The sequence below is a fragment of the Hippopotamus amphibius genome, chromosome 2 (genome assembly GCF_030028045.1).
Source record: "Hippopotamus amphibius kiboko isolate mHipAmp2 chromosome 2, mHipAmp2.hap2, whole genome shotgun sequence".
Lineage (NCBI taxonomy): Eukaryota > Metazoa > Chordata > Mammalia > Artiodactyla > Hippopotamidae > Hippopotamus > Hippopotamus amphibius.
Window position 1 is genome coordinate 38,890,963 of NC_080187.1, and position 13,171 is coordinate 38,904,133.

General features: G+C 39.3%; 1 pseudogene; it reads left to right on the forward strand.

Moving 5' to 3' along the window:
- Nucleotides 1–13,171, forward strand: part of LOC130844317 (uncharacterized) — a 32,672-nt pseudogene that overhangs the window by 18,696 nt on the left and 805 nt on the right.

Below are 13,171 nucleotides of genomic sequence, written 5' to 3' on the forward strand. Positions count from 1 at the left end.
TCCCGCTGTGTCCTTCTCTCCCAGGCTCTGGCGTCATTCATTCATTAATGCAGGATCTGTTGCCAGTCAGGTCTCTGGGTGCTGCAAGGGATATGGAGACTGATAGGGTAACTGGGAAGATAAACATCCACAGCAAACTCAGTACACAGAACTTCAGATAAGATGTGGCAGGGGAAGGGATTTCTTGTGGTTGAATCAGGTAGGACAGGCTTCATGGAAGAGGTGACTTTTGGGAGAGCCTTGATTGATGTGCAGGGTTTGACTTCTAAATAGGATATACAAAAAGTTTTGGTCTTGAGCAGAGACATATTAAAATATACTATGACTAGGGAGGGATAAATCTGGTTCTCAACTCTTCAGTCTCAAAAATTGAAGAAAAAAAAAAAAAAGCTAAGGGATGGGATGATGTGAAGTTGACCAAGATAACATATGTGTCTCCTTTGTTGAAAATTTATGTATTGTGTGTTGGGTGCTGTGCAAGATATTTGAGGGAAGTGAGCACCCTAAGAGTTTTTAGAAGATGGGAAGGTTGGAGGGAATGAGATAGGAAAGTAGAGTGACCATAGAAATGGCTCTCTAAACCAGAATTTTCTTGTGAATAAAATGAGAGGAAAGAATATAAGACAGCATCTTTGGAGAGTAGAAATTTTTTATTTTGATGAAGTCCAATTTGTCAGTTTTTTCTTTCATGGAACATGCTTTCAGTATTTAAGAAATCTTTGCCTAACCCAAGTTTGCCAAGATTTTCTTCTATGTTTCTTCTGTAAGTTTTATTTTTTTATGTTTCACATTTAGGATCCATTTTGCAAGGTATGGATCAAAGTTCATATTTTTTTTGCATGTGCATATCTAATTGTTCCAACTCATTTGTTGAAAAGACTATCTGTTCTCTGCTGGATTGCTTTTACACTTTGTTCAAAATCAGTTTTCTGTATTTGTGTTGGCTTTATTTCTGAGCTCTTTGTTCTGTTCCATTGATGGATTTGTCTATCTTTATGCCAGTATTACATTGTCTTGATGACCATTGCTTTATGATAAGTCTTAAAATCAAGTAGTATTAGTTCTTTGATTTTTTTATTTCTCAAAGTTGTCTTGGCTATTTTCGGTCCTCTAATTTCCATGGAATCACCTTGTCAATTTCTTAAAAAAAAAAAAAAAAACCCCAAACAAACAAAAAAACCTGTTGGGGGTTTAATTGGACTTCAATTGCATCTATAGATCAATTGGGGGAGAATTGGCATCTTAATAATAATGAATAATCCACAAATCTTTTATATTCTCCATTTATTTAGGTCTTGTTACACTCAATTCCAGTAGTTATAAACTTAAAACTTTGTTTGAATACTGAACAGAGGATATACATTTCCATAATGTGTTAAAAGAAAAAAATTCCTAGCTATCTGGGCTCATGAGAGCTTCAGCTCCTGACCTCCTGGTGTGCCCTTCTGCCATTCTCTGCGCACAGCCTAAGGGGCAGCACGTGCATAGAAATTTGCAGGTGATGTGATTTGAATTTGGATAAGGTATAAGCTCTAGGAAAAACAGTAAACCCACCAGGCCTTCCTGAGTCCCGATGACATGGTAGGATTCAGGCAAGCACTGGGGCCCTTGGCTGTGCCATAGCTTTTAGTTAAACAGAACAGTAATAATTAGCTAGTTAGTTGATGTGCTGCAGCCCTCTGTCACAGTTGAGGAGTGGTCGTAAGGGTTTCACCCCAGGTGATGTGTATAAGTAGACTGTGCGATTCCCCAGTTCTTTCACTCCTGCAGGTTTCCATCGTGCAAGTGCTGGGCATCTGGTTACTTCCGTTATCCCTTCTCACCATCTGTAGGAGATTTGGGGTCGGCCTTAATTTGGCACAAAATGTTTCTCACCTACAGGGTTTTGAAGAACCTGTTTAAGTCAACAGAATCTTTTTTTTTTCTTTCAGGAAAAATGCAAAGCTGATGAAGCCCTCAGTGACCTCAGATGTCAGTGTAAAGCAGAAGTGGGAGATCTACAGCGATGATAAAGACATTCAAAAAGGTAGGTGTGTAGCAGCTGGACTTTGAGGGATAGCTTCAGTATCTCAGTGTCTAAACTATTAGCAACTAAAAACACACGGGATCATATTGAAGCAGCAGACGGATCAGATTTCAGAATCAAATTGGACTCCTTGGCAAAAAAAATTTTTTAAAGGCCCCCAATTTCTTTTTCTGTTTCTAAGGGTAGCATGTCTTTTGTGTATATCTAATAAATGTTTCTAATTTCTTGAACAGTTGTCTGTCAAACCTCAGTTTTCTTTCTTGGTCTTTACCAACCAAGTGCCCTCAAGTCCCAGGTGTCCAGTAGACTGTCTGCTTATGATAGTAGGAACATGGTCTTTCCCAGTCATGTAGCCCTACACCCAGCTTACTGCAAGGTGCATGTATTCCGTGAATGTTTCTTAAATGAAATGAATATTTCTCTCCTCTGCGGAAAGTTCAAGATCTAGAGGATCCCCGGTCAGCAAGAAGTAGGAGAGAACCTGTTGAAGGGAAAGCAAAGGTGTGATTGGGTTTGGCCTTTGCTCTGTTTGGTTTCTAATAAGTAGGGTCTGTTTCACTCTGCTGTGCCTGATACATGTTTAACAACAGGCACTGGAGAGGGGAGGAAGGGAAGGAGGGATTTGTAGCATGTGATGATTTTCATGGTATAAATACTCCCACCATGACCGATTTCAAGCTACCAAGTTGACATACAGAGTTTGGGAAGAGCTTCTCACTTGCTGGTACACATTGGCTCCAGTACAGTACTGGATTCACTTCCTGCATGAGGATTGTCTCCATAACTAATGAAAATATCTTAGCTGAAATGAAAATGGGTACCTAAAAAATAATCATCCCTGAAAGTGGCATTGTGAGATTTGGGCACATTACTTTGCTTTTCTGGTTGTTCATATGATAACCTTTAATGTTTATACCAGTGTTTATACTGAATGAGATTGACAATTAACTGCATTTTGTGGGTTATTGCTGTTTAAACCTCTGGAATTATTAAGAATTCTGCCCAGTATCCTTCTTGGAAAGATATTATCAATGTCAGCCTTATATCTGATTTCCAGAGGTCGTTAGACCATATATACTAAGCTTTTATTACAGAATTCGAATGGACCAATCTTTTGCTTTATGCTAGAGTCGCAGATTCTCCTAGACACTATCTTTACTTATTTCCATGTCATCCCAAATTTTTAGACTAAGAGGGTGTTTGCAAGAGGAGACACAGAGCTTCCTGCCCTGATACAGCATATGATGAAGACTAGTAGACTCTGAACAGTGAGAGTCAGTGATGAGACCTGAGTCCTTATCAAGACGTGCCAATTTCTGCCTGTAATATGGGGAACAGTTGGCTTCATCATGCTGATTGTTAGCTTCTCATTTGTAAAAGGGGATTAATGATAAACTGTCCTAACCATAATAACTGACATTTTATTGACTTTGTAGTTTATTAAGCTCTTTTTCATAATTAAAAACATCGAATTCTCAAACTTTCTCTGAGGAAAGTGCAAATTTCCCACTTTTACAGATGAGAACAGTGAGTTCCAGGTTTAATAACTTGTTCAAAGTCACCCAGCTAATAAGCAGTGGGTTGTCTTTCTGTATTTACACTGCTGGTGCTTTCTTGCGTATACCAGACTTCCTGCCTGCCTGATAGGTTGCAAGAGAGTAAGAGATGATTTATGAGAGAGCATGTTAAAGGCTGTAAAGAACTATACAGAAGTTTGCAAATTTAGTATAATTGTCAATACCTTATGCCATTGGTTCTGAGAAACTCATTTCTTTCTCTCCAGTCATTATTTCTGTGCCACTCAAAAGAGAAGGTTCCTAGCTTTGTGGTCAGATGAATCCCCTTTATGTACTGCCAGTTCCATGTTTTTTGTTTGTTTGTTTTTAAATAAATTTATTTATTTATTTATTTATTTTGGGCTGCATTCGGTCTTTGTTTCTGCGTGGGCTTCCACCAGCTGCAGGAAGCCAGGGCTACTCTTGGCCGTGGTAAGCAGGTTTCTCTATGAGGTGGCTTCTCTTGATGTGGAGCGCAGGCTCTAGGTGCTCGGGCTTCAGCAGCTGTGGCACATAGGCTCAGTAGCTGAGACTCTCCGGCTCTAGATCGCAGGCTCAGTAGCTGTGGTGCACGGGCTTCGTTGCTCCGTGGCATGTGAGATGTTCCCTGACTAGAGATTAAACCTGTGTCCCCTACATTGGCAGGTGGACTCCCAGTCACTGTGCCACCAGGGAAGTCCCCAGTTCCACGTTTTGGTAACTCTTAATTGGTTTTGTGTTTGGATCACGACTTTCTTATAAAGTTGCTTATTTCTCTTGGATTCTGTGGTTGAGTTTTTGGTTTCTTGTAAAAAGAAACTCTGCCATCTTCATGATATCACTGATACCTTGCAAGTTACTTATTCTTTCCAGTTAATGGAATTTGTTTTTTTCTCCTTGAAAATATTAATTTTGGAGTCCAGGAAATTTCAATTCTTATTGGATTGATTGCTTTTTGAACTTGCTACTCAGATGTCATCTTGGAATTTCAGATCATTTTAGGTAGCTGATGTAGAATTCCTGTGCAGCTAGGCAAATAGATCTGTTTACCTCAAGGTGTCTCCCCTGAAAGGTGGTCTTCCTTGGAGCTCTGTGTGTGAAGGTGCCTGTCAGACATGGGACCCCAGCTCCTAGGTGCATGGGGTATGGATGTTCAGAGAAAAGCCTTAGCTTTCCTTCTGGGAATTGTTCAGTTATTTTTTTAAAAAGACAAACCCTGTCTTGTTGCCTTTGGAATCAACTCTGGCTTATCTGGTCTTCTTTCCTAGGGTAAGAGCAGCTATTTGCTTGAGAGGCAGTGTGTCTTAATGTACAATTTTAATCTCTATTTTCAGCCCCCTTCTCACTGTCTGGGGTTCTGCATGACCAGTTGTCTCTTCTTTGCTCTACAACAGAACCTTCAACACATATCTTCTGGACCTCCTTTCCCCCAACTCTTCCCTTTTCAGCACATTGCCACCCAGTTTCATTTTTCCAGCAATGTGTTTCAATCACTTGACTGCTAATGGGCCCTTCTTCCATTCTTTTTAACTTTTGTTGGTTTATTTCCTTTGGAATTTCATATTAATGAGGTCTCAAAAGGGGAAAAAGACAAATTCATGTGTTCTGTCTACCATATTGAACTGGAAGCTTCCAATGTTTTTTTTTTTTTGTTTGTTTGTTTTTAAGAAACAATTAAACTTAAAAGCTTTACACAGCAAAGGAAACCATAAGCAAAATGAAAATATAACTTACTGAATGGGAGAAAGTATTTGCAAATGGTATGACTCATAAGGGGTTAATACCCAACATATATAAATAGCTCATATAACTCAACATCAAAACAAGAACAACAAAAACAAAACCCCCCAAAAAACAAACAACCTGAGTAAAAAACAGGCAGAAGAACTGAACAGACATTTTTCCAAAGAGGAAATGCAGATGGTGAACAGGCACATGAAAAGATGCTCAACATTGGTAAACTTTAGGGAAATGCAAATCAAAACCGTAATGAGATATCACCTGTCAGAATGGCTATCATCAAAAAGACCACAAATAACAAATGTTGATGAGGATGTAGAGAAAAGGGAACCCTCCTGCACTGTTGGTGGGAATGTAAATTGTTGCAGCCACTCTCGAAAACCGAATGGAGGTTTCTCAAAAAACTAAAACTACCATGTGACCCAGCAATTCCACTTCTGGGTATAGATAAAAAAAAAACCCCAGAACACTAATTTGAAAAGATACATGCACCCCAGTGTTCACAGCAGCATTGCTTAAAATTGCCAAGATATGGAAACAACCTAAGTGTCCATCAAAGATGGGTGGATAAAGAATATGTGGTTTACATAGACAATGGAGTACTACTACTCAGCCATAAAAAATACAGTTTTGCTGTTTGCAGCAATATGGATGGACTTGGAGGGCAGTATGCTAAGTGAAATAAGTCATACAGAGGAAGACAAATACTATGTGATATCACTTATATGTAGAACCCAAAAAATACAACAAACTATTGGATATAACAAAAAAGAAGCAGACTCACAGATACAGAGAACAAACTAGTGGTTACCAGTGGGGCGGGGGAAGGGGAGAGGGGCAATAGAGGGGTAGATGATTAAAAGGTACAAAGTATTAGGTGTAAAATAAGCTATAAGGATATACTGTATAACATGGGGAATATAGCCAATATTTTACAATAACTATAAGTGGAGTATAACCTTTAAAAATTGTGAATCACTATGTTGTATACCTGTCATTTATGTAATATATCAACTATACTTCAATAAAAATTTTTTTAAAAAACTTAAAAGCATCTCATAAATTTAATTGTATTGCTTTTGTGGCCTTATTGGATTTTGGCTTGTATATTTGTTTTAGTTTTGTGTTTTTTCTAAGAACTCTAACAAAAATATAACATTTTATATTTTTACATATTTAATTATAATGAAAATACTGTCTGGGCAGATAAGAATAGTTTACTTTTAAAAGGGTATTTATATAAGTTGAGTTTTTTAGATCAGACTTTTTTTTTTTTAGCTCTTTATTAGAATATAATTGCTTTACACTGTTGTGCCAATTTTTGCTGTACACCAAAGTGAATCAGCTGTATTTATACATATATCCCCATATCCCCTCCCTCCCGCAACTCCCTCCCACTCTCCCTGTCCTGGCCCTCTAAGTCATCACCCATCATCGGGTTGATCTCCCTATGTTATGCAGCAGCTTCCCACTAGCTTAGATCAGACTTTCTTAAAGTCTGAGCTATACCTATATTTTTAATTTAGATTCTATATTTTAATGGAGTTGATATTTCAGTTCAGGAATTTTCTCTTTCATTCCCTATCAAAAATATGAATAGGTTAAAAAATAAATAACATTCTGACTAATAATGACATGGAGCTGAATTTGTTCTATGTTTTGATGAGAATGGTTTCCTTAGGTTTCTTACAGATTGATATAAAATCAGTTTCAGAAGGAGAGTTTCATAAATGATGAGACAAGGGGAAAAAATGTACACAAATGTACACACACGCAGCTGGCTAGCTAGACTGAGATATGGCATGAAATTCCTGTGCAAGGGTAAAGACTTTATAATTGGGCAACGTATTTAGAGAGAGTTTGGTGGTTAAATTACCTTTTTTAGTTAATTTTAAACATTTGCTAATCGCACCAAAATACTTCTGACTTTTCAGATTTATATGGCTTATACTTGTATTTAAGATTACCCTCTCTTTTATTTTTTTATTTATTTTAATTTTATTTTATTATTTGAAAAAATTTTTACATTTTGTATAGGAATATAGTTGACAATGTTGTATTAATTTCAGGTGTACAGCAAAGTGATTCAGTTATACATATACATGTATCTTTTTCAAATTCTTTTCACATTTAGGTTATAGAATATTGAGCAGAGTTCCCTGTGCTATACAGTAGGTCCTTGTTGGCTATCTGTTTAAAACATAGCAGTGTGTAGGTGTCAATCCCAAACTCCCAATCTATGCCCCCACCCCTTTCCCTGGTAACTATCAGTTTGTTCTCTGAGTCTGTGAGTCTAGAGATTATCATGCTAAGGGAAATAAGTCAGACAGAGAAAGACAAATATGCGATATCGCTTATATGTGGAATCTTAAAAAAAAGATACAAATGAACTTCTTTACCCTCTCTTTTCTAAGAACACCCATCTCTTATTATTTCTCATATCTAGAGACCTGCGTACCCGCCTCTTTCTGATGACATCAGGTATGCCGAGTGGTTAGGATGGTGCCCAATGTGGAGTAGGGACTAAATAAGTTGTAGCCATTGTTTTAATTTCAGTATAAACTTAGATTATTATGAGAATCAATGGAAAAACAAAAGTAAATAAGGAGATATGTGGTTTGATTCTCCATTTGATATTAATTTCTCTCTCACTTATAATATGTTAGAGTTTCCAAAGTGGAAAACGCCATAGGAGTCAGGATTCCAGCCTTTGTGTGAGGCATCTCCCTGTGAAACCTCTGCCCTAGAAGTCTTTCCAGACATGTCACCACTTAGTGGCAGAAAACTCATCTCAGGTGTCCAACTATTCCAGGGCCACACATTTCTAACTGCCTGTCATTTCTCACTACGTTGATTAGAGATGTGAAACGTTCAGCTGGCCCTTATTTTGTCTTGTGCAACCTGAGAGAATGTATTCTTCCTGTGTCAGCTCTTCAAGTATTTGAAGAGAGAAACTGTTACAACTTAAGCCAAGTGCACTGACCTGAGGGTTTTAAGTCTCACATCATCAGTTGCCTTTCTCATCCGGATTCTTGGCATCCCTTTTCAGTAAAGATATTATCCAGAAATGGATATGCTGTTCAGAATATGGTCTGACCACATTAGAGTAGAAAGGTTCACATGTTCTATATACATTTTTCTTAACACAGCTTGAGATTGCATTTGCATTCTGGGCATTCTAATTCTTTTTGTATCAGGAAATAAAGAATGTGATTAAAAAATAGCTTCATTTATTAAATGTTTGATTTAAATGTCTTTATTTTAATTGATCGTTGCATAGAATGAAATGATACTGCTCTGAGCATTTGATGTCCCCTGATGTTTAATCATGGAATACATTGTGGCTCTTGGCAAGAATGAGAACATTGGTCTTCTTTTTTTTTTTTTTTTTATTTATTATTTTTTGGGGGGTACACCAAGTTCAGTCATCTGTTTTTATACACATATCCCCATATTCCCTCCCTTCCTTGACTCCGCTGCCTCGAGTTCCCCCGACCCTCCCCACCCCAGTCCTCTAAGGCATCTTCCATCCTCGAGTTGGACTCCCTTTGTTATACAACAACTTCCCACTGACTATCTGTTTTACAGTTGGTAGTATATATATGTCTGTGCTACTCTCTCGCTTCGTCTCAGCTTCCCCTTCACCCCCCGCCCCCTCCCAAACCTCAAGTTCTCCAGTCCATTCTCTGTATCTGCGTCCTTGTTCTTGTCACTGAGTTCATCAGTACCATTTTTAGATTCCGTATATGTGAGTTAGCATACAATATTTGTCTTTCTCTTTCTGACTTACTTCACTCTGTATGACAGACTGTAGTTCTATCCACCTCATTACATATAGCTCCATCTCATCCCTTTTTATAGCTGAGTAATATTCCATTGTGTATATATGCCACATCTTCTTTATCCATTCATTTGTTGATGGGCATTTAGGTTGCTTCCATGTCTTGGCTATTGTAAATAGTGCTGCAATAAACATTATGGTACAAGTTTCTTTTGGGATTATGGTTTTCTTTGGGTATATGCCCAGGAGTGGGATTACTGGATCATATGGAAGTTCTATTTGTAGTTTTTTAAGGAACCTCCAAATTGTTTTCCATAGTGGCTGTACCAACTTACATTCCCACCAACAGTGCAGGAGAGTTCCCTTTTCTCCACACCCTCTCCAATATTTGTTGTTTCCAGATTTTGTGATGATGGCCATTCTGACTGGTGTGAGGTGATACCTCATTGTGGCTTTGACTTGCATTTCTCTGATGATTAGTGATGTTGAGCATGTTTTCATGTGTTTGTTGGCCATCTGTATGTCTTCTTTGGAGAAATGTCTATTTAGGTCTTCTGCCCATTTGTGGATTGGGTTATTTGCTTTTTTGGTATTAAGCTTCATGAGCTGCTTGTATATTTTGGAGATTAATCCTTTGTCCGTTGTTTCATAGGCAATTATTTTTTCCCATTCTGAGGGTTGCCTTTTAGTCTTGTTTATGGTTTCTTTCGCTGTGCAAAAGCTTTTAAGTTTCATGAGGTCCCATTTGTTTATTCTTGATTTTATTTCCATGATTCTAGGAGGTGGGTCAATAAGGATCTTGCTTTGATGCATGTCATGGAGTGTTCTGCCTATGTTTTCCTCTAGGAGCTTTATAGTGTCTGGCCTTACATGTAGGTCTTTAATCCATTTGGAGTTTATTTTCGTGTATGGTGTTAGGAAGTGTTCTAATTTCATTCTTTTACATGTTGCTGTCCAATTTTCCCAGCACCACTTATTGAAGAGGCTGTCTTTTTTCCATTGTATATTCGTGCCTCCTTTGTCAAAGATAAGGTACCCATATGTGTTTGGGCTTACTTCTGAGTTCTCTATTCTGTTCCATTGATCTTCCTTTCTATTTTTGTGCCAGTACCATACTGTCTTGATCACTATGGCCTTGTAGTATAGTTTGAAGTCAGGAAGCCTGATTCCACCAACTCCATTTTTCCTTCTCAAGATGGGAACATTGTCTTCTTGATTCTGTTGCTGTCTGATTCCGCTGCTGTGTCATCTCCAGCATTGCCAGCCCTCAGGTAGCGGTCCTCTCCTTTTTCACCAGGTCATCCCACTCTCCCTACATGGATGAGGACTGTGACTCACTGGCCCTCTGTGATTCCACGCAGAGGATGAATTGTGACGATGACAGCCTGCCCGAGAGCGGCTTGTCTACCCTAAGAGATTCCAAGTATGACTCAGAGGTGGAGTACAAGCACCAGAGGGGATTCTGGAGGTTGCGCGGCTTGTAGGAGAACTTTGGGAGTGACACTTCAGACACAGATGTGAGCCCTGAAATCACTGCTCTCCTAGGTTCATTCTTCAGTAGAAATACATATATCACCCCATTTGACCTTTATCTGTCATGGGCATTGTTTTAAAGGTCATACATGTGAAACATAGACTGTTTTTCTCTATGAAGTAAGGGAAAACTCTCACAGGTTTCCTTTTGGGGCCACTTTGTTCCATAACAGCATTGACTGTAGATTCAGGTGCATATTTTTCTTCTTTTTACTTTGTGGTGTATATGTGTAATGAAAGATTTTGCTTTATAATGGCTGACTTAAAAGAAAACCCCACAAAACAGGTTCCTGATGTAAGGGATGAAGAGACGTGTGGCTCAGAAGATGTGGCTTCCATCCTGGACTGGAAGCCCCAGGGTCTGCTAGTGAAGGCAGCACCGTTAGCTCTGCAAGGAAGCCCATCTTGGCCCTTTCACCACAGGCAGGTGGTTTCAGAGGCACTCTTATTCATGAACACTTCATTTTCGTGCCATAGAACTCACTAGGAAGAAAGCTGGCACTACCTTTGTCAGGTACTGTGGCTTCCTTCTTCTAGATGGACATGGTGGACGATGACCATAAATCCTGCAGCTCACAGAAGGCTTACAGGATTGTGCTGGCTGACGACGCTGCAGTGGGAGAGCTGGGTTTCCTCGTGGGACTTTGCAAGGATGCATTTTGAGGAAATAAAAGTGCTACTCTGGGTGTGGTTCCTTTTTTAGTGGATAATTGGAAAAAGACCATTTTTAGCTTGATTCTGTTTTCTTTAGGGATTATCTACACAGATAAACAGATCTCTCTCTCTCTCTCTGTATAATACATATCTATATAGGGGTGTGTGTGTGTCTGTCCTTGCCTGTAGAATGAATAGTCCTCCTCTGTTTTGGCTAAGGCCTAAATTTGGGAAAGGAAGACTAACAGAGGACTTAGGTATCTACTTACCCAGTGAAATCGACCAAACCAAGTTTAGAGCCAGAGATGACAGATTCATTTTTGCACCATGCATCTCCTGAGTCCTGCTGTGAGTCACATACTGTTGTAGGACTACGGGTACACAATAAACCAAGTCGACTGAATCCCAGCCTGCAAGGAACTTACATCCCAAAGGAGGGAAATTGATGAAAAGCAAATTTAAAAAAAAGGGCTTTGGGAGAGGTACACTTTTACACAGGGTGCCCAAGGAAAGCCTTTCTGATCAGGTGTCACTTGATGCTGATGACGTGATCTTCCTGATGGCCTTTTTGCCATTATGGTCAAAATCATAGTTAGGTGTATGTTCCCTCCCCTCCTTCACAACGGAATGTATGAGTAATACCTCTCAGAACAAGGAAAAAGTAGTGTCCTGATTTCCCAAATCTGCATAATGATCAGAAAAAGGAGTCAAAAATATGCAAATTATCATTTTTTCTTCTTCATCTAAAGAGTTCTTATTTCGATAACCGGAAACATTAGAACAGATTGATCACCCTCTTCACAGTGGGTGTCTTTGTAAGCTTGTGGTTCTCTGTTACACCCTTCAAGATAGCAAATGTGAAAGTTCAGTTTGATTCATAAAAAGATATTGGTTCGGTGGCTAGCGAGCATGGCATATATAGTATCATATACGTGTACATGTATGCATATACATATGCAGAATGTGCCTGCGTATATAATATATATGTATACCCATAGGTATATTTATGTGCGTGTGCACACGCGCAGATATAACTGAGTCCATCTAATTACATGGGCAAATAGAATGTAGATTTTTTTTTGTCCGTAGAGCAGATCCCTCCCCAAGTCAGCCAACCTCCAGACTGTGCACCTGTGTGTGGTCTGACCTATAATTAGTTTGTGAAGATCACTCTTCTTGAAGGCCAGGTTCATTTCTCTCTACCTTGCTGAACTTTGGCTTATTGGCCCTTGTCTATTCCAAAGAGGGCTTGAAAGTAAAAGCCAGTGGAATTATTTACATTGTGTTCTCCATGTGCTCTTATATTTTTTTCAGGAGTTGATTTTCTTTGTTTGTTTGTTTGTTTTGGCTGCACCAGGTCTTGGCTCTGGCACAGGGGATCTTCGTCTTGCCATGCAGGATCTTTTAGTTGCAGCATGTGGACTTCTTAATTGTGGTATCCGGGCACTTCATTCCCTGATCAGGGAATCGAACCTGGGCCACCTGCATTGGGAGCATGGAGTCTTACCTGCTGGACCACCAGGGAAGTCCCAGGAATTGATTTTGAAAAGAAAACTCTCATCATAGATGGAGAGCGAACAGTACTGCAGCACTGGGATACTGCTGGGCAGGAGAGGCAAGTGCTTTCTACAATGCTTTGAGTTCTGCTGAGGTTTGCACAGAAAAGCCATTTAAAAAATGTGTGGTTGACGTGGCCCTGTTTAAGATCCTGTAAAGTGCCGCACCTGATTTAAAGTTAGGACTTGTGGGTAGGAGTGTGCTCTTCCCCCGCACCCTGTGTATGTGCCCTGTGGTGTTTCATGTGGTGAATTCTTCTCCCACCCACAATATTCCCTACCCACTACTACCAAAACAATTTTTCTCTGATGTGCTTTTCCTTCCATCCATCTCTGTGTCCCACAC